Consider the following 21,086-nt stretch of genomic DNA (forward strand, 5'->3'; position numbering starts at 1 on the left):
ATTATCCTTCTTGTAATTTCCTTTATGTTTAAGGAAGTCCGATTGTCCTCTGTTGCTTACAACCAGAGCACCCTGATTACACAGTGGTGGAACAGTGATATGCATCTGGGCGTCTAACTGCTGTGCCTCCAGCCCTTTCAGCCTATTTCCTGCCACGACAGAACTTCTGATTGGAAAAGGACCTTAGCAGTCAAGTCCAATTTTAAAGATGTGGAAACTAAGACACAAACCATTGATTGTGGACTCTAAAACTCAGTGGGAACGACGAGAAATGACTCCAGGTGACAAAGGGTTATATAAAGAAAATCAAGGGTTATAAAAGGATTATATAAAAAAAGTTATACCTATCTATTCACAAATCCCAATATATCTAAATTAGGGGTTGAAGATACAAAGAGACAAACTAAGAATGAATTAAAATTCCAAAAAAAAAAAAAAAAAGGAAGACCTTTCTTATATTTCAGGAAAAGAAGCACTTACATACCTCATACAATCCAGCAGAAGAGAGAAGGTTTCGAATAAGGATAAATTGAATCAGAGATGCTCGGGAGCTCAGGACCAAGAGACACTGGCCACAAAGAAAGATGGGAGTGAAGAGCTCCAGTGGAAATAAGAGGGATTACCTGGGTATCTACAAACCAAGCCAGGAGTCCACCTTCATCCAGCTCCAGCTAGTTTCTCCCAGCTCAGATCCTTAAGAACCGTGGCCAACAAACATATTATCCTCGGGCAAGAAATTGGAGGATTCCTCTTCCGGGATGGTATGGCCCAGGGGAAAGAGCTACAGAGATTGGTACCTGGGAGTACCCCCATAAAATGACAAATCTCTGCCCAATCCTGATGATATTTTTAGGTTTACCAGTTGACAAGCCACCCTTATATGCACAGGACTCCCAGATGGTTTCTCAGTGCCCGGCTCCTAAATATGAACAGAAAGCCAAGCATCTCCAGATACTCGAGAAAAGTCTCTACCACAATAGTGAGGAGCCAATCCCCAATAACCCAAAATGGAACCCCCTTACAAAATGTATCTAGTGACTCCTGATGGAAAAGCCCAGGAAATCTTGAAACAAGTTGTATCACCACAATGATAATGCCAATTGACAGACTTGAGGAAGAAAATTTCATGAGATGACTTTATTTATTTTGGGGCAATTAACCCAAAGATGGTCGTTTAGTAACACAACCTGAATGAATTTCTGCCCTAGCTTCCCTTGGAAGAGCAAAGCCGGGGCACTTTAGAAAACTGCCTAGAGGGGCGCCTGGGTGGTGCAGTCGGTTAAGCGTCCGACTTCAGCCAGGTCACGATCTCGCGGTCCGTGAGTTCGAGCCCCGCGTCAGGCTCTGGGCTGATGGCTCAGAGCCTGGAGCCTGTTTCTGATTCTGTGTCTCCCTCTCTCTCTGCCCCTCCCCCGTTCATGCTCTGTCTCTCTCTGTCCCAAAAATAAATAAACGTTGAAAAAAAATTAAAAAAAAAAAAAAAGAAAACTGCCTAGAGATTGACATTCATATGAGAAGGCTTTGGAGATGGAATTTATTTCTGAGGTCCAACAGTGTAGCCCCAAAATTGAACAGTTATCATATTCAAAAAACTTTTAGAAACTGAAGCATGAAGGAAATACTCAAAACAAACAAAACAAAACAAAACAAAAACAGTAATACAGAATCCCTTGCCAAAAGCTAATTTTGGAAGTTTAGTATCAGGAAAGAATTTTCCCAGTAGACCTATCAATCCAAACAATCTAGGCTGAGGAAATTGTTTCTGATTTGGAATGCGGAAAAAATAGACAAATATCTGTTAAATCTCCATGGGGCTTGGCCTCTCGATGCACTTAACAGAGAATGGTCATAGGAATGTGTTATATAGTGCTTTGTAATAACCTCTCTAGCCAAATATTTTAATAATTCTCTTCTCACTTGGTCCATTGTTGCCTAAAAAGAGCACTCTAAAATGTCTCTCTTGCCTTCTTTCTTTTTTCTCTCTTTTTTTTTTTGTTTTGTTTTGTTTTTAGGTATGACAATGGTATTATAGTAATTTTTTAAAAGACTACGCTTAAAGCAGTTTTAAATTTTTTTAAGTTTATTTATTTATTTTAAGAGAGAGATGGAGAGAGTAAGTGGGGGAGGGGTAGAAAGAGAGGGAGAGAGAGAATCCCAAGCAGGCTGTGACTGTCAGCGCAGAGCCTGATGTGGGGCTCGAACTCACGAACAGTGAGATCATGACCTGAAGCGAAACCAAGAGTTGGATGCTTAACTGACTGGGCTACCCAGGCACCCCATACAGCAGTTAGGTTTACAATAAAATTCAAAGGAAAATACAGAGATTTCCATGTACTCCCCTCCCCCACACATACATGGCCTCCTCCATTATCAATTCCACTCACAAGAGCAGTATATTTTTTACCAAGGATGAATGTACAATGACACATAACAATCACCCAAAGTCCATAATTTACCTTGGGGTTCACTCTTGGTGATGTATGAAGAGTACAATGACATGTTTTTGTTATTATGGTATACAGATTATTTTCACTGCCCTAAAAATCATCTGTGATCTGCCTATTCATCTCCACCCGCCCCCCATTCTACACTATTTGGTAACCCCTGACCTTTTTTCTCATCTCTGTAAGTCTGCCTTTCCAGACTGTCATATAGTTGGAATCATACAATATGTAGCCTTCCCATATTGGCTTCTTTCACTTGATAATATGCATTTCCATTTCCTCCATGTCTTTTCATGGCTTGATAGCTCATTTCTTCATGAATAATATTCATGAAGATAATGAATAATATTATCTTCAATGAATATTGAAGATAATCAATGAATAATATTCCATGCTCTAGATGTGCCACAGTTTATCCATTCACCTAATGAAGGGCATCTTGGTTGTGTTTAAGTTTTTTGCACTTATGAATAAAGCTATTATAAATACCCATGTGCAGATTTTTGTATAGATATAAGTTTTCAACTCCTCTGGGTAAATACCAAAGAGTGCGATTTCTAGAGCATATGGTGAGAGTATGTTTAGTTTTATCTTCTTTTCTTTAAATTCTCCACTTTTGTTATTGTTGTGGAGTCATGATATCCCTGGTGATAGGTTTAGATAGCTCCAAAGAACAAGTCTATTACATTAGTAAAAGTAAATTTTAATATAATTTTCCCTAATAATTACTTTTCAATTATAAAGGTAATGATAAATATCAGCAATTGAAATGTTTAATAAGCATTGTTTTGGATTAGAAAATAATAGAAGATATTTAAGAAACAAAACAGAAGAACATAAGGGAAGGGAAGCAAAAATAATATAAAAACAGAGATGGAGACAAATCATAAGAGACTCTTAAATACAGAGAACAAACTTAGGGTTGCTGGAGGGGGAGGTGGGTAGGGGGATGGGCTAACTGGGTGATGGGCATTAAGGAGGGCACTTGTCGGGATGAGCACTGGGTGTTATATGTAACTGATGAATCACTAAATTCTATTCCTGAAATCATTATTACACTATATATTAACTAACTTGGATTTAAATTTAAAAAATAAAGGGGCACCTGGGTGGCTCAGTCAGTTAAGGTCTGACTTCAGCTCAGGTCATGATCTCATGGTTAGTGAGTTCAAGCCCCACATAGGGCTCTGTCTAGATACTCTAAATAAATAAATAAACAAACAAACAAACAAACAAACAAACTTTAAATTTAAAAAATAAATAAATAAAGTCAAAATAAAGAAAGAAAAAAAGAAAGAAAGAAAACTCTAACCTTTCCCAAGAACCCAGTGGAACCCAATATCCACTGGTCAGGGGTCAGTGGATAGAAGCTGAGGAGTATGCTTGCCTTTACCCAAAAGAGTGAAAAGGGAGTGCTCTGTGGAAGGGAGGTCATGGGGCTGGGGTGATGAGAAGAATGTGGACAAGACCTCAAGTAAGCAAAGCGAGGAACCAGGAGAAATGTCCTTGTTGGGGATAGTCAAAAGCATTCTAAAATCTGAGTAGATTTTAGGGTCTGCTTTGAAATTACTTTTCTCTACCTCACAAACACCACCTTCAGGAGCACCACGTGCAGCATCCATGAGTGGGAGCATGTGTGTGTGGCCAACGAGGGGCTACATTTCACAAGTGGGAATACACACGGCAGACAGATGCAGATAACGGGAATAGAAAAGCCCTGAGGTAGACGAGACACAAGGATATAGGTGGTTGGCGGTTCTTAAGAGTGTGCTTTGAACTTTGAAACAAGGATCAGAGAGATTCTTGGGAAACTCTGCCAAAAAACAAATTCCATTTAATTAAACAGACTAAGTGCAATTTCTAGTTTGACATACTGAGCTTTTATCAACCCAAAGCATTAGACTTCTCTTTTGTTTTTGGAGGAAATCAGACAGAGCAGGGAACTTTTATAGAACCAGCTCACTGTTATTGTTCTGGTTTCAACCCACCTGAAGCACAATTCTCCCTTTTTAAAAAACTTGGCATTTTTAGGAAACTTATTTTTTTTTGCAACTGGGTGTTTTGGAGGAGGTGCTTAATATAACTTAAGAAAGTCTAGGTTAAGCCTATAGATTTTTTGTTTTGCATCATCGTTCATACCCCCTTATATTTGAAAACAAGGCTTAAACAATTCAAGTATTTATTCCTGTTTTGTTACATCCATGCCATTCATTCCTTTTCCTTGGAAATACTTTACTTATTTCCACTATCTCAATGGAGTTGAAGTTCTATCTTTTGACTTTTGAAAGTTTGTCTTTAAAAAATAGATTACTATTTCTCCTGAACTGAAGGGGGGGGGGGAAGCTCCTTTCGTTAGGTTATTATTCACTCTTTATGTTTGCCTTTTCTTCTCTCCTGTCAGTACATTCCATTAAAAAAATCTCGTTCAATAACTAGCTGCCTGAGTTCATTTCCACATAAATGTATTCATATCCCAGCAGCTACTTGGCAAAGAATTTTACAAAATTCACTGACCTTGAAAAACGGATAGGTATGAGGGATGCTCTAACTCTACATACCAAATGGAGGAATATTTACAACATGATGGTTTTCAAACATTGGTGGTTTCAGTGTACAAAACAGTACCATAACTGTTTATTAAGACCACCAACTTTATTCCCTTTGGACCATGGGTTTATTATTTTGATGACAACCTGCCAGTACTCATTTGCTGCAAGACGGTTGTGTGTTGCCCAGTAACGTGGGCAGAGGTTCCTGAACAGACTGCCTTCGTCATTATGATCCATATGGCCAAGCACAAATGAATGGGTGGGGAAGGAGGGGTTCTCACTCTGTGTCACAGTCACTCAGACTGTCCCAATGAAAGAGACAGGAAAGAGCCCAACCATGTGATTTTTTTAAGAGCATTTCCATTCTCTTCATCTGCTGATTCATTGAATATCACCTCTCCAAGTCTCTTCTAAGCTCTTATCCTATACATCACACTTTTGATCTTCAAGATGATTTTAAAGAAAAAGAAACATCGTACAGGAAGAAAGTGCACGGAGATTCAGAAATCTTACAGTCAAGCCAACTTATGGATCCAATATAAAGGAAATAATACTATCTTTATCATTTCTGTGCTCTTAATGGGAGCCACCATTATTATGAGAAAAATAATAACTATCCTTTATCCCACAGAAATGGAGAAAGAAGAAAAAGTTCAGTAATTCTATGACCCTGCAACAATCACTATTAACATTTTAATGGCTATCTTTATACATACCTCCATAGGTACACACCCATAATTTTAAGTACACATGCTGATACGCAACAAAGTGTCTTTTTTTTATGTTTTTAATGTTTATTTATTTTTGAGAGAGAGAGACAGAGTGTGACTGGGGGAGAGCAGAGAGAGGGAGACACAGAATCTGAAGCAAGCTCCAGGCTCCGAGCTGCCAGCACAGATCTCGACACGGGGCTCGAACTCACAAACCACAAGATCATGACCTGAGCCAAAGTCGGGCGCTTAACCAACTGAGCCTCCCAGGTGCCCCACAAAGTATCTTTATCTGGGTAGCTAGCACTTTTTGTCTCTCTCACACATCTCTCATCCAATAACCTACTGTGTATTTTTCTCCACACACTCATGGGTGTGTGTAACATACACACACATGACCCAGTTCTAGTCCAGTCAACAGGGTGAAAAGAAATCAAGAGTCTACTGTGAGCCAGGAGTCATATTTGCCCTTGTTCAACACCCAGTGATTTCTGTCCAGATTCTTGGGAGCGAGACCTGGAATGAAAATCCAAAAGAGGGGCTTCCCTAAAAACTCTGCCAAACCTGGGGCTCAGGCCGCGAGTGCTGTTTGAGAAAGCCTCCAACAGAGTGAGGTAGAGCACCGAGGAAGGCTTTTTTCCTGCTGTGCCACGAGCATAGTGCAGCTCTGGGTAAGTGGAGGCCATGGCACCCGGTGGGAGACTGTGGGGGAAGCGACGTGTACAGTGCGAAGGCAGTGAGAAGACTGAAAAGAGCTAAGAAAGGAAAGGTCATAAACTAAAAAAGAGACAAGAGGCACTTTAGTATAATGGGTGAAAACACAGATACTGGAGCCAGAGTGTGTGAGTTTAAATCACTTACCAGCTGTGCAAATCCCTTCATTCCGCTGTGCCTCAGTTTCCTCATCTGCAAAATGGGAACAATTAATAGTGCCTCTTCATTGAATGTATTCATTTCCTAGGGCTGCCATAACAAAGTACCAGAAACTGGATGGCCTAATTCCGGGAATTTATCACCTCACAGTTCTGGAGGCTAGAGTACCAAAACTGAGGTATTGCCAACGTTGGTTCCTTCTAGGCCTCTCTTCTGGTTCTGGTGGCTGCTGGCACTCTCTGCCTTGCAGATGCATCACTCCAATCTCTGTCTTCATCTTCACGTGGCCTTCACATCATCTTCCCTCCGTGTGTGTCTGTCCCTGTGTCCAAATTTCCCAATATTTACAAAGACACCAGCCATATTGGATTAGCACCCATTTCAGTAACCACATTTGAACTTGTTTAATAGGGCAAAGAGACTATTTCCGAATAAAGTCACATTCGGAGGTACCAGGGCTAGGACTCCAACATATTTATTCAGGAGGACACAACTCAACCTAGTGTTTTTGAGAGAAGTAAACAAACTCATGTGCGTAGGTGCTTACTGCATTGCGTGGCATATAATAATCACTACCCAACCATTAACTAGCATTAATAATAGTAGTGTGTTGGGGCACCTGGGTGGCTCAGTCGGTTAAGTGACCGACTCTTGATCTTGGCTCAGGTCATGATCTCACAGGTTGTGAGATTGAGCCCCGCATTGGGCTCTGTGCTGACAGCATGGAGCCTGCTTAGGATTCTCTGTCTCTCTCTCTCTCTCTCTCTCTCTCGCTTTCTCTCTCTCTGCCTCTTCCACAATTATGCATGTGCTTGCGTGTACCCTCTCTCTCTCAAAATAAATAAACTTTAAAAAAATAAAAGTAGTATGTTTAGTATAAATTAAAAGCCAAACAATATATTTAGTGATGTACCTAGCAAGAAAAGCAGCTTGGTAGATGCCCTGTTGTAACTGACTGGATGATTTATAAAATCATTTGAGATAGCTAGAAATTTCCAGAAACCCTGGGAAACAGATAGAAGGGAGACTAAAGTCATGAGTGAGCAGGTGGGAGCAAAAGCCAGCAAAGGTTGGTATAAGGAGATTCACGTGATACACACACAAAATACAGGCTTTTTAAAAATCCCTGATCTGACTTTTACTTGTATAAGAAATCGCTTCAATAGCCACTCTAGTTTGGTCCACCTGGTACTCCATAGAAATCCATGTGTAGGCTCCTGGCTTTCTCCTGAATTACATTTTAGCCCGCAAGATCAAGGATTGACAGAGAAAATCGGGAATGTGAATACGTGAGTGTCGAGGGAATGTATAATATAAATAAAGTAGAAAGCCAACATATTCATTTTTTTGAGAGACAATCCACAGTGAGTGATAGGCAGAGAGAGAGAGAAGTGGGGCTTGTATTTACTCGAAGCAGGGCTCAAGCTCACCCAATGTGGAATTCAAACTCACAAACCATGAGATAATGGCCTGAACTGAAGTCAGATGTTTAACCGACTGAGCCACCCAGGCACCTGCCATCATATTCATTTTAAAAAAATTTTTTAACGTTTTATTTATTTTTGAGATAGAGAGAGACAGAGCACGAATGGGGGAGGGGCAGAGAGAGAGGGAGACACAGAATTGGAAGCAGGCTCCAGGCTCTGAGCCATCAGCCCAGAGCCAGATGCGGGGCTCAAACTCACGGACCGCGAGATCGTGACCTGAGCCAAAGTTGGACCCCCAATTGACTGAGCCACCCAGGCGCCCCGATCATCATATTCATTTTAAATAAGAACCGTATCCGGCAGGTGGGGCATATACTTACAAAGTTCTGACTAGCTCACCATCTCCCTGAAAACAAGGCATATGGAAAGTGAAATTGTCTGTGGTTTACTTGTCATGGTAAAACCAGAAAAGGGTGAGATTGCTTTGCAGTTTAAATGGTTAATAGCAGCAGGTTCAGAGAGAATGTTGCACCTGTCACTATAATAAAGATATAACTGCTCAGGGACCAGAAGATTGGTCTCATGAAGTGAGTCCTTTAGATCTTTGTCTTCCTTCTATGCAGTCCTTCCACAGCCAACCCCAGACACCTGCCTTTCCCACCACCTCCACACCATACCAAGCCACTGACATGTTTACACCAGTGACAAGATAGTATTTTGAAATGTTAGTAAGGGAATTTTTCCCCAACATTCTCTGACATCCCTTAAACCTTCCTCCATTCAGGAACTTGGGTATTTTGTTGTCACTGCCTCTGAGGATGGGATGGCAGAGGAGAAGTCCAGAGAAAAGGAATCTTCTTGGTTTCTGAGTTTCAATGGTTTAGGCTCCTTCGAGAGAGGGAAGAATCCCACCAAGACAACAGATTGGGAGGAATATGATGCTCTAAGAGCAAGACTTCCTGTCCCAGACGTTACATAAGTCTCCCAATCTGGGGACAAGGAAAGAATCAAAGAATAAATCCAGGAGATATCAGATGCCTGTCTGTCCTCAAGGGGATTCTGGCCTGTCCCTGGGTCCCTAGGAAAGAAAGAGAGGTAGACACCTGAACTGATTGAGATTCAAGTTCTACCAATTGGGAGAAATGGGAGCTCAAATCAGAAGTCAATTAGAATTATAGGAAAACAATGTCTTGTATTAGTTGCAAACATGAGTTTACAAACAGTTTCTCATGTCACATTAATAACCTCTATCAAATAATAATCTAGGGTCCCTCCAGCCATAAGCCACTATACCTCCATAAGGAGACCACATCTCTCTGCTCTGATTTATTAGATTTTCATTTATGGTTGAAAGCTCAGAAGGCAAATTTCTTTCCCATTTTCTTTTTTTTTCCCCCTTAATTTCCAGTTGACCATATGTTGCCTGTGTCATAATCCAATAAATACTAGTTTATCTATTGGGACAACTAAACAGAATAATTGAAATTGAAACAATGTCCGAAAACACAGGATATGTTGTCTGTGTTTTGAAGATAACACATTATTACTCATATTCTATACAAACACAAAACATAGAACAACTACTACTTGAATGCACACGTTTAAGTTCAGAAATTTTCTCATGTTATTTTCTATATTAGTTTACATACATGTATCTGTAGACCATCTGTACAGGTTTTGCTTATGATTCTAAATTAACAACCAAAATATTGAATTCCCATAAGCTTTACATTGAGATATTTCTAATTTGGTTTCAATTAAGCATTCCATTCCAGAGAAACCAGACTCCTGTGCCATGCAGTAGTCTGGCAGAAGGCTCTCCAAGTGCAGGGAGAATATTTAGCATTGATGTTCAGTGCCTAATTTTGAAATTTTAATTATTTGGCTTAAGCATAAGGTCACTTATTTTTTTAATAGGTCTTCCCTCTTTGAAATTTTTAACTGGCTCACTCAGTCATCTTGACTAGCCTGAAAATAACTGAGAGAGAGAAGTATATATCTTCTCAGTTGCTACCTGCCTTCACCCTCCCCACACACAAACCCACACCAATTAAGTATGTGCAATGCAGGAATGAGTCAAGACTTAAAGGTTAAGAGCCACACTATTGATCAAAAGTCAGAATTTTGTAGCTGAGAAGAGACCTTCAGAATATTACAGAAGACTGTAAACATGGGAAATTTTCTCACAAGCAAAACTGTAGCATGGGCCCACATTACATAACTTCTCGGCGTACACCCCTGAAGTTAACCGAAAAGTTTTGAACTGCCACCCGAGCAGTGACACCATAGGCCTCAAGGCCAAGCTGCGGGATCTAATGATTTTAAAATAATGGCAGAAATTCTCCTGGTATCCACAGTTCATTTTCCTTTAAGCATTTTGGAAGAGACTATAATACGGGCTTCCCTATTGCCTCAACATGTGAAATCTATTTCCTTCAACAGAGAAACGGGAGGTTGACGGTATGGATAAGGGAGTATTTGTTGTTTAAGGAAAAGATCCCGTTGAGTTCAAAGAGAAGCTGAGACAAAAAAAAAAAAAAAAAAAAACCAAGAGGGGGTCAGAAAAGGAGAGGGAAAATAACATCTTTCTATTCTTTCTAATGCATTATTCTCCCCCAGGGAGATAGATATAGATTTTTTTTTCTTCTAAAAATCAGATTTTTCTTCACTTTGGCAGGAGATAGAATTGGTTTGTGAACACTTTGTGCTGTAAAACTTTGCCTGGAGCGGAGTTTTTGTAGTACAGAAGGGTCATGACAAATCTAGGTACAAAGAGAATAAAAAAGGAAGAAGAAACCATGTGTTCAGCACAGATGATATAACAAAATTGTTCTCCCATTTGAAGGGGGTCTCAGTTAAACGAAATCTAAAACTAGTGTATCCCTTCCAAACTGTTAGAGAATTCTGATAAATATACATGCACCCCATATCCAAACAATACATTCATTCTGTAGAACACACAAATATTCTGCCCTTCAGCTAAGCTGCACTGACAGACTGCTCCAAATGCACCTTAAAAACTACTGACAGTTTTAACTATCTAGTGCTGTCTTACACTATTTTCTTTTCTTTCTCCATGTAGAACAACCAAAATAGTCCCTAAATCAATATTGAGAAATAATAACGTATATTCAAGACATATTTTCTGAAAACAACAACAAAAAAGAAACCTCAGTCTTTGTTTTAGTAAGATTGAAATAATAACAACAGCTCATATATCAATCATTATTATCTCATGTGCTCCTCAGAATGAGCTTGTAAGCTCGGGAGAACAGATATTTGCTGCGGGAAAGAACTCTGAACAATTAACCTAGGACTTATAGGACCTCACCCTATCATGACTTCGTATAGTACCAGATAAATGTTTTCTCATATGAGGGTATATAAGGCCACTTAAGTTTCAAAATAAACGAAGTTTTTGGTTCACAAGAAACTGGAGTCTTTAGCTTCAGTAGGTAAAGCCTGGCATACATCATTTGTCACCCAAAAAATGCAAATTAAAATTTCTATGAGATGCTATTACATACCCTACACAACAGCTATAATTAAAAAGACTGCCAACGTCAACTTGAAGAAGATGTAGAGGGATTGAATATAAAACTGTACAACCACTTGGGAAAAGTCCTAGAAGTTTCTCACAAAACTGAACTAAACTTGCCCAGCATTTTCCTCCTAGATATCTACCAAAGAAAATGAGAACATATGTCCATAAAAAGACTTACACGACAATGCTCATATCATCTGTATTCATATTAACCAAAACCTGGAAACAGCATAGGCATCCATCTTTGGGGAATGTGGATATTCATGTAATGAAATAGTACTGAGGAGTAAAAAGGAACAAACTACTGATACAAGAACAGGAATAAACCTCAAAACATTATTCTGGGAGAAAGTAGCCTTACGTAAAGGGAATAAATACTGCATAGTTCCATTAGTATAAAGTTCTAGAAGAAGCAAAAAGTAAGAACAAGGGTTATCCGGGGTAGAAAGGGAGCGTTTACTGGGGAGACACAGAGGGAACTTCCTGGAACGATGGTTACATCCCTATCTCCATGGGGGTTTGGGTTGTTGCACAGAGGTAAGCATTTCTTGGAACTGGTGATAAAGTACACTTAACATTTGTTCGTTTCACTGTATGTTAATTTTACCTCAATAGAAAGAGGAACTAGCAACAGATATTGAACTCTTATTGATGAGAGGCACATTAAAATATTAATAGGAGGGGGTAATGGTTTCTCAAACTAACTTCCAAATATATAAAACATTTTATTTATTTTATTTAAAAAAATTTTTTTAATATCTATTTATTTTTGAGACATAAAAAGACAGAGCATGAATGGGGGAGGGTTAGAGAAAGGGAGACACAGAATCCGAAGCAGGCTCCAGGCTCCAAGCTGTCAGCACAGAGCCCAATACGGGGCTCGAACCCAGGAGCCGTGAGATCATGACCTGAGCCGAAGTTGGATGGTTAACTGACTGAGCCACCCAGGCACCCCTTTAAAGCATTTTAAAAGGTGGATTGCTGGATAGCTGGTCGGTGTATTGGTTTCTTATTGCTGCTGTAAGAAATTTAGCGACTTAATACTATAGAATTTATTATCTTACTGGGGATCAGAAGTCTGAAATGAGTTTCACTGGGGTAAAATCAAGGTGTGGGCAGGGCTGTGCTCCTTCTGAGGCTCTAGAGGAGAATCCATTGCCTTGACTTTTCCAGCTTCTACATGTTGCCCACATTCCTTGGCTCATGGGTTTTTCTGCCATCCTCCAACACAGGAGCATCTGACCCTGCATCAACTGTCACATTGCCTTCTCTGACTTCTTTAAGGATCCTTATGATCCCACTGAACCCAAATAGATAATACAGAATAATACCCCCATCTCACGGTCCTTAACAAAATCACGTCTGTAAGGTGCCTTTTGCAGCATAAAGTAACATCTTTAGGGGCTCCTGGATGGCTCAGTTGGTTAAGCATCTGATTCTTGATTTTGGCTTAGGTCATGATCTCACAGTTTGTGGGTTCAAGCCCTGCATTGGGCTCTCTACTGACATCAACCAGCCTACTTGAGATTCTCTCCCTCTCTCTCTCTGTCAAGTGAATAAACATTAAAAAATTTTAACTTTAGGATTTATTAAAAAAATAAGTAACATCTTCAAAGATCCCAGGGTTTAGGACATGAACATCTTCAGGCAGGCCAATATTCTGCCAACCACAGAGGAACAGAGAAATGGATAAACAGTTGACAGACCAAGTATAGTGAAATGTTAATTAAAGAATCCGAGTGGTAGGTACATGAGTGTTCAGTGTGAAACCCTTTTAATTTTATTTGTTTGTTAGAAATTTTACTCAATGAAACATTGGAGGAAAAAGGCCGAAGCTTAAATTCTAACCATGACCGGGAGCTTGACAAGACCTTTCTGTGTCCCCAGAAGGGGCCAAGACAGTGAGTGGAGCCAAAGAGAGCTCCTGGTCAAGATGAGGAGGAAGTGGGCACAGATGCCAGAGTAGACTGGGAGTCAGAGAGGAGGCAGGCCAAGGCCATGGAAGTCAGACCAAGAGTTGTCTGGACACCAGTGATCAGGGACAGGCAGGATGAGCAAACACCTCCCCAGAGCTGGTAGGTACACTCTCCCTGAACTCCTCCTAATGCCTGAGTGCACATAAGCACACCTGCCCCACCGCCAACTCTGAGGAGAGGAGGCAGAGGGCTAAAACCCCAAATTCATTATTTATAAACATAAAATGACAGAAAAAAAAGACTGAAGAACTCCCAAGGGCAGAGCTAAATTTTCTCAACCATGTGGTATTAGGTCTTGAAGTGGAAAGTAACCTTTTTTTAATAGGAAAAGGAAATTATATTTGATGCAATCTGAACCGCAGTCTATAAAATCCTTATCTGTAACATTCACACCCATTTAATGGATGAAAAAACTAAGGCCCAGAGAAGCAAATTTTCTTGTTTTCAAGCTCAGGGTCCTTCCCAGTAGAAAGGAGTGTGGAGAACTGGTGAATAGGAGCGGAAGGGAGACTGAGAGAATAAAGAGAGGTTTTACTGACAGAGCAAAATAAGACAACCTGATCTGACTAAGGAAATAGTAGTAGAGGAAGTTTTCCAACTTATTTTTTCCCAATGTGATATTTTATATTTCTTCTGGATATTCAAAAATTACGGCCGCCCTAAATTTTTCAAATTGCCCTTCAAAGAAATTTCCTGAAATAAAACAGGACTGCCTTCTAGTAACAGTGGCCCCAAAGCCTTTCAAATATTCTTATACCTCTCCCAAAAAAAGAAAAAAAAATGATACATAGTAGGGATGATATCCAAAATATACAACATTCTATATGGCAGGAGAATTCTCCAAATTTGACACAACTGTGAACTATCCACATAACTATACAAGTGCAAACCAGCCAAATATCAGCTCTGTATCCAGGTTATTTCATCCCTTGCCATTAGGAGGCAGGTACATAAACTGTTACTTAAACAATGGGAAACCATTCTAAACAATAAGGCAATGTCTTGTAATAACTTGAGATTTATTATAATACTTGGGCCATGTAGTCAAGTCTTCCATTTAAACACTCTCCTACGCTAATCACATCACAAATGTGCATAGTTGGAAAGGAAAATTTGGGGTAAATTGTGTTGGTATAAAATACTTTTGTTTTAATGCTGTATTATGCTTAGCATATGATGAGGCCTCCAATAAATAGGTGTTGAAGGAGTTCCTGGTTGTCTCAGTCAGTAGAGCATACAACTCTCAATATCAGGGTCACGAGTTCAAGCTCCTTTTTGGTCATAAAGCTTACTTAAAAATTTTTTTAAAGAAGAACTAAAACAAAATAGGTGTTCAATAAATACTGTTGAATAAATTTTAAACATGAATGAACCAAAATACAAATTTCTTCTTGCCTCTGATGAATGTACTAAATTCACTAAATATACTCACCTTGAGAAAAAACTTCATGGCGACAAGGTTCCATCTATCATACAGGTGCAAATGTGAGGTAGATAGGAGCCATAGTGTCTCCCAAAATGGAATAAGCTTCAAATGTAAGATTAAGTTCATTCATGCAGAGAAAGTTGATTAGCCTTCTGAGACTGCTGAAAATCTGTCTTGCACAAGAAAAGAAAACTTAAAAAAAATTAAGAGTTATCACACTAGGGGCGCCTGGGTGGCGCAGTCGGTTAAGCGTCCGACTTCAGCCAGGTCACGATCTCGCTGTCCGTGAGTTCGAGCCCCGCGTCGGGCTCTGGGCTGATGGCTCAGAGCCTGGAGCCTGTTTCCGATTCTGTGTCTCCCTCTCTCTCTGCCCCTCCCCCGTTCATGCTCTGTCTCTCTCTGTCCCAAAAATAAATAAACGTTAAAAAAAAAAAAATTAAAAAAAAAAAGAGTTATCACACTAAAATATGTTCTGAGATGGAATGTTTAGAAGATAATCATAGGTTTGCAGCCTGGGAAAAAGAATGGCCATACCATTACTTATACAGCTAAACAAGATTTCGATGCTTCTGTGTTTAGTGCTTAACAAAACACGACAGTTGCCAAACACATTAATCCACTTCATTAGCTATTAAGTTAATGAAGTTATAAAATCAAAAGACCTTTGTTACCAGGATGTCAAGGTTCTAGTACAGTAAGATAATAAATACCAGGGGTATCTTAGGTCTCAAAAGAAAAGCCTACTCACCTGCTATTATGCTCCGAACAGTTCTGCTTATGTTTTGAGAGGGAAAAAAAGCAAGAGAGATATAGAACCTATAGTCTTGCATTATTTCTCCACACTTTTGATACAGTATCCCCCTCCCAATATGAGATAGGATTTGTAACAATGATATACAATGAAGAATTTTCACTAATAATTTTTTAAGTAGGGGAGGAGTTAGGTTATTATACAAAACAGGAACCCAGTTCATATCTTGAATGTTAAGAAATTTGCTAGCATTTTTAATTCTTTAACATTTAGACAAAAATGACCCTAAATGATACAGGGGAAAGTTTTGAGTTTTTTTGGAGATTTTTGTTTTCATTTCCTTCATTTTATTTTCAAAATTTAGACATAAAACACATACACGTATTTCAAGACTCAATCAATACCTTGACATTTCCTACCTGAGTTTCCTTTGGTTTTCAATATGTCAGGTTTTAGCTACTCAGCTGTTGGCTCTTTCTGGTGAACACATCTCAGGAGAATTTGACCAGCCCTTGAAGAGCAAGATATAAAAATTGGGATCCCACGTAAGTTCTAACATCAGCAGAACATGTTGTCCAGGGGGTTCCAAACTTATTTTTAGACTCTAGCCAGTTGCAAATAAATAAATAAGTAAAAAATAACAAGAGTTTATCTAAACTATAGGAAAGTAAGATTCCCCTCACCAACAGATAGTTGAATCATTGATACTTTTCTTCAAAACCAGTGTGTTTTGCTGGACATTAAGTTTTCCATAGAGTCCTTCAGGAACTACTGCAAGAACAGAAAGGTGAGGATACTAGATAAGGGGGCTCCCGGATCTGGATCTTCAACCCCACTCCAGCCAGAGCATATGTCTCTGGAATACAGGGGACTTCATTTAAAAAACAGAAGATGGGAAGGACATCGGGAGTTAAATAAGAATGAATTTGAAAACCACAGTGTCAGAATAAGTAGCTATCTTTGATTAAATGAAGTGAAGACATTCTTAGGTCGTTAAACCAAATAAGGAAGAATTGAGAATGTGCTTCTGTGACATAATAATAAATATTTATTGGTCTCCACCCCTGGTTCCTGACACAGACCTCCTAAATCCCTTTGAATTTCTTGGGTGAGAGGAGCATCTTTTGTCTTAATGGTAACTCTTGGTGGGTTTCTGGGTAGCTTCAGGATGGGGACTGGTACCCAGAAACACTAAGCCATAATTAGAAGCTTGCAAATGTCAGCCCCACCCTATCCCAGCCTCCAAGGAGAGAAGAGGAGCTGGAGATTGAGTTAATAATCAATCATGCCTATATGTGATGAAAGTATTCCAAAAACCTTAAACTATGAGGTTCAGAATGCTTCTGGATTGGTGAGCACATCTATATAACAGGAGGGTGGTCCATTCCAACTCCACAGGGACAAAAGCCCCAGTGCTCACGACACTTCTGAACCTCATTCTATGAACCCTTTCATCTGGCTGTTCATTAGTATTCTTTATAATATCTTTTATAATAAACTAATAAACACAAGTATTTCTTTGAGTTCTATGAGCCATTGCAGCAGATTATTGAAACTGATGAGGGAGACATGGGAACCCCCAATTTGTAGCCAAGTCAGAAAACAGTATAGGTAACTTGGAGACCCACTACTCACAATCTGTATGTGAAGTAGGGACCAGTCTTATACTACTAAGCCCTATCTAACGTTGGCTCCAAGGAATTAGTGCCATAACTGAATTATATTGCAGGACACCTGGTTGGTGGTTGCAGCACCAGGCTCTGGGCACTATCTGACCTCTTCTCCATAAGGCCATTACTTTCAGGAGTGGAAGACATAACTGGCTTTTCTAATACAGAGAGGAAGGCAGAGACTTAGGCAAAATGCCAAGATGGAAGAATTTATCCCAAGTGAAAGAACAAGATAAGGCCACAGCCAGAGATCTAAGTGAAGCAGAGATAAGTAATATGCCTGATGGAGAATTTAAAGGAACATCATAAGGATACTCACCGGGTTTGAGAAAAGAATAGACGACATCAGTGAAACCCTTACAACAGAGATAAAAGAGTTAACAGAACCAACCAGAGATGAAGAGTGCAATAAACAAGACTGGATATAGGCTTGATACAATGAACAGCAGGCTGGAAAAAGCGGAAGTATGAATTAGTGATCGAGAAAACAAAATAATGGAAAATAATGAAGATGAACATAAGAAAGAAGAATATGCAACACAAGAATAGACTTAGGGAATTCAGTGATTCCATCAAACATAATAACATTTGTATTATGGGAGTTCCTGAAGGAGAAGAAAAGAGAAAAAAGAGGGAAGAAAATTTATTTCAAGAAATAATAGCAGAAAACTTCCCTAATCTGGGTAAGGAAACAGACATCCAGATCTTGGAGGCAACAGAGAACTCCCATTAAAATCAACAAAAGCAGGCCAACACCAAGACACATTGTAATTAAAGTTGCAAAATGTAGTAACAAAGAAAAAATCTTAAAAGCAGCAAGAGGAAAGAAGTTCTTAACTTCCAAGGGAAAACCCATAAGGCTACCTGGAGATTTCTCAACAGAAACGTGGCAAGCCAGAAAGGAGTGGCATGATATATTCACAGTGCTGAATGGGAAAAATCTGCACCCAAGAATACTCTATCCAACAAGGCTATCATTCAGAATAGAAGGAGAGAGAAAGAATTTCCCAAACAAAAACTAAAGGAGTTCATAACCACTAAACCAGCCCTGCAAGAAATATTCAAAGGGAACTCTGAGTGCAAAGGAGAGACCAAGAGTGACAAAGACAAGAAAGGATCAAAGAAAATCTCCAGGAACAATGACAAAACAAATAATAAAGTGGAATAAACACATACCTATCAATTATTACTTTGAATGTAAATGGACTAAACACTCCAATCAAAAGACAAGGTATTAGAATGGATAAAAAAAAGTAAGACACATCTATATGCTGCCTATAAGAGACTCATTTTAGACCTAAAGACACCTGCAGACTGAAAGTGAGGGAGTAGAGAAACATTTATCATGCAAATGGATGTCCAAAAAAAGTTGGAGTAGCAATACTTATATCAGACAAACTAGACTTTTTTGTTATTGTATTGTCTTTATCCTGCTTTGGCATCAGGGTACTACTTGGCCTCATGAAATGATTTTGAATATGTTTCTTCTATTCCATTATTTGTAAGATTTTGATAAAGAATGTCATTATTTCCTTAAATGTTTGGTAGAATTCACCAATGAAACCATGTGTTCTTAAACTTTTCTGTGCTGGGAGATTTTTGATTCCTATTGTAACTTTCAGTCTTGTTATTGGTCTAAGAGGATTTCTTGTTTCTTGGGCTCAAGATTTAATAATGGTAACTTGTGCATTGTTAGGAATTATCTGGGTTTTTTTCCTAAGTTATCGGAGTCATTAGTATGTAATTTTTTATAATCATCTGTTACCACATTATATATTTCTGTGGTTATCTCGTACCATTTTCTCTTCCATTTCTCATTTTGGTTTTGAGTCTTCTCTCTTTTTTTCCTAGTTAATGTAGTTAAGGCACTACCAATTTTTATTTTGTTTTTCTGTTTTGGAAAAACTAGTCATTACTTTCAATGTTATGTTATTGTTGATTCTGGTCTCCTCTTTTTTTATTTCTGATTTTTCTTTGCTATTTCCTTCCTCTACTAAATTTCAGCTAAGTTTCTTCTTCTTCTGGTTCTTTGTCGTGTAAGATTATGCTGTTTATTTGTACTTTTTTTCTATTTTTTTATTTTAGAGAGAGTATGAGCTGGGCAGAGGGGTAGAGAGAGAGAGAGAGAGAATCTTTTTTCATGTGTACTTATTTATTTTGAGATAGAGTACGTGCACAAGTAAGGAAGGGGCAGAGAGAGGGAGAGAGAGAATTGTAAGCAGACTCCATACTCAGAAAGGAGCTCGACCCCCATGACCACAAGACCACCACCTCAGCAGGTATCAAGAGTCAAACGCTCAACCAACTGAGCCACACAGGTGCCCCTGAATTTTTTTCTTAATACAAGCATTTATAGCATAAAAACAGAAAAGAAAGTTCCTAATGGCAATTTCCCATCAGCCTTATCTTCAGCATGTCAGTGCAGTGCAGTTCAAACAACAGCTTTAAAGTCAGCTTTTTGTAAATGTCTCCATTTACTAGGTGCATGGACTCAGACAGTTCTCAAAGTCTCAGTTTTCAATCAGCAATAATGATAATCCCTTCATCTATGATGAAGATGATGTGAAAAGACATATGGAAAAGGACATATATAAAGAACTAGCACAGTTTCTGACCCATAGCAATACTCAATAAATGTATTTTCACTCTTCCTCTGCTTCCATTTCCTTTCCTTTCCCTCTCTCAAACTTATGAAATCCTTATTGAAATAAATTGTATTAATCATTAAAAGATAAATGAAAATAAATAAATTGTAGGACACCCAGGTGGTGGCTGCAGAGAGCTGGAAAATTTCTTGGTATGTAAAACCCCTATATTAGGTGTCAGAAGTGTTGTGACTAGAGGGATAATTCTCCTTTACCTTCTCTGATAATATTAATACTATCAAGTGATTGAGGTACTGCCTGGCTGAAAATAGGTCTTATAGCTTAAGATCACTTATGGCAAGACACAGAGGTTGACCAGAACTCCTTTATATGCTAGTTTCCAAGTTGTACCTTTATTCTGAAAGCATAGCAGTTGGGGTCTGGATTTTTCTTTCTGAACCGATATCAGATTCTCTCCACCCCCTGGTGAAATAAAGACTATGATTAGTTGGGTTGGGTGCCACAGCTTCTCTTCAAGCAAGCCCATTAGGTGTCCATCAACTGGCCAAGTCAATTGACAAATGTTGTGTAGAAGGTGTGAGTAATACATTATTGACCATTTTCTTACTTAGAAAGTGGAGGGAGTCTGAGCAGTGGCTTATTAAAGTTTGTCTCATCCACCCCATGGTTTCAATTTAAGTTTTCTAGTTTATGCATTATGTGAGGGGTCGAAAATTATTGCACTCAGCCAAACCAAAGGCATCTGAGTTTATATTTATTGGTGTAAATAGTAATTTATCAGGGTGATGGTATTTGTTACATACACGTAATTTGAATTCAGTCAATTTTCTTTGCAAAATTCAGATTACAGCCAGTATTAAATTCTCCACAAGAAATCAAACAAACAGAAGCAATATGTGCTATGAAATGAAAGAAACCCAAACAAGCTCACAGGCTGTTTGGCTCTGCCAGGTGATGTTATTGAATTTGGCATTGTGAGAAAAGGGTTCAAAGAACACAGCCACCCAGGACTATTGGATTTCAACAGAGCGTAGTTGGAAGGATTAAGGGATCTAGCCAACAAGACACAGAGGGACAGCCCGCAGCTATTCTCCAGCACAAGTAGTAAGT

This window comes from Lynx canadensis, chromosome D2, assembly GCF_007474595.2.
Source record: "Lynx canadensis isolate LIC74 chromosome D2, mLynCan4.pri.v2, whole genome shotgun sequence".
In the NCBI taxonomy this organism is placed as follows: Eukaryota; Metazoa; Chordata; class Mammalia; order Carnivora; family Felidae; genus Lynx; species Lynx canadensis.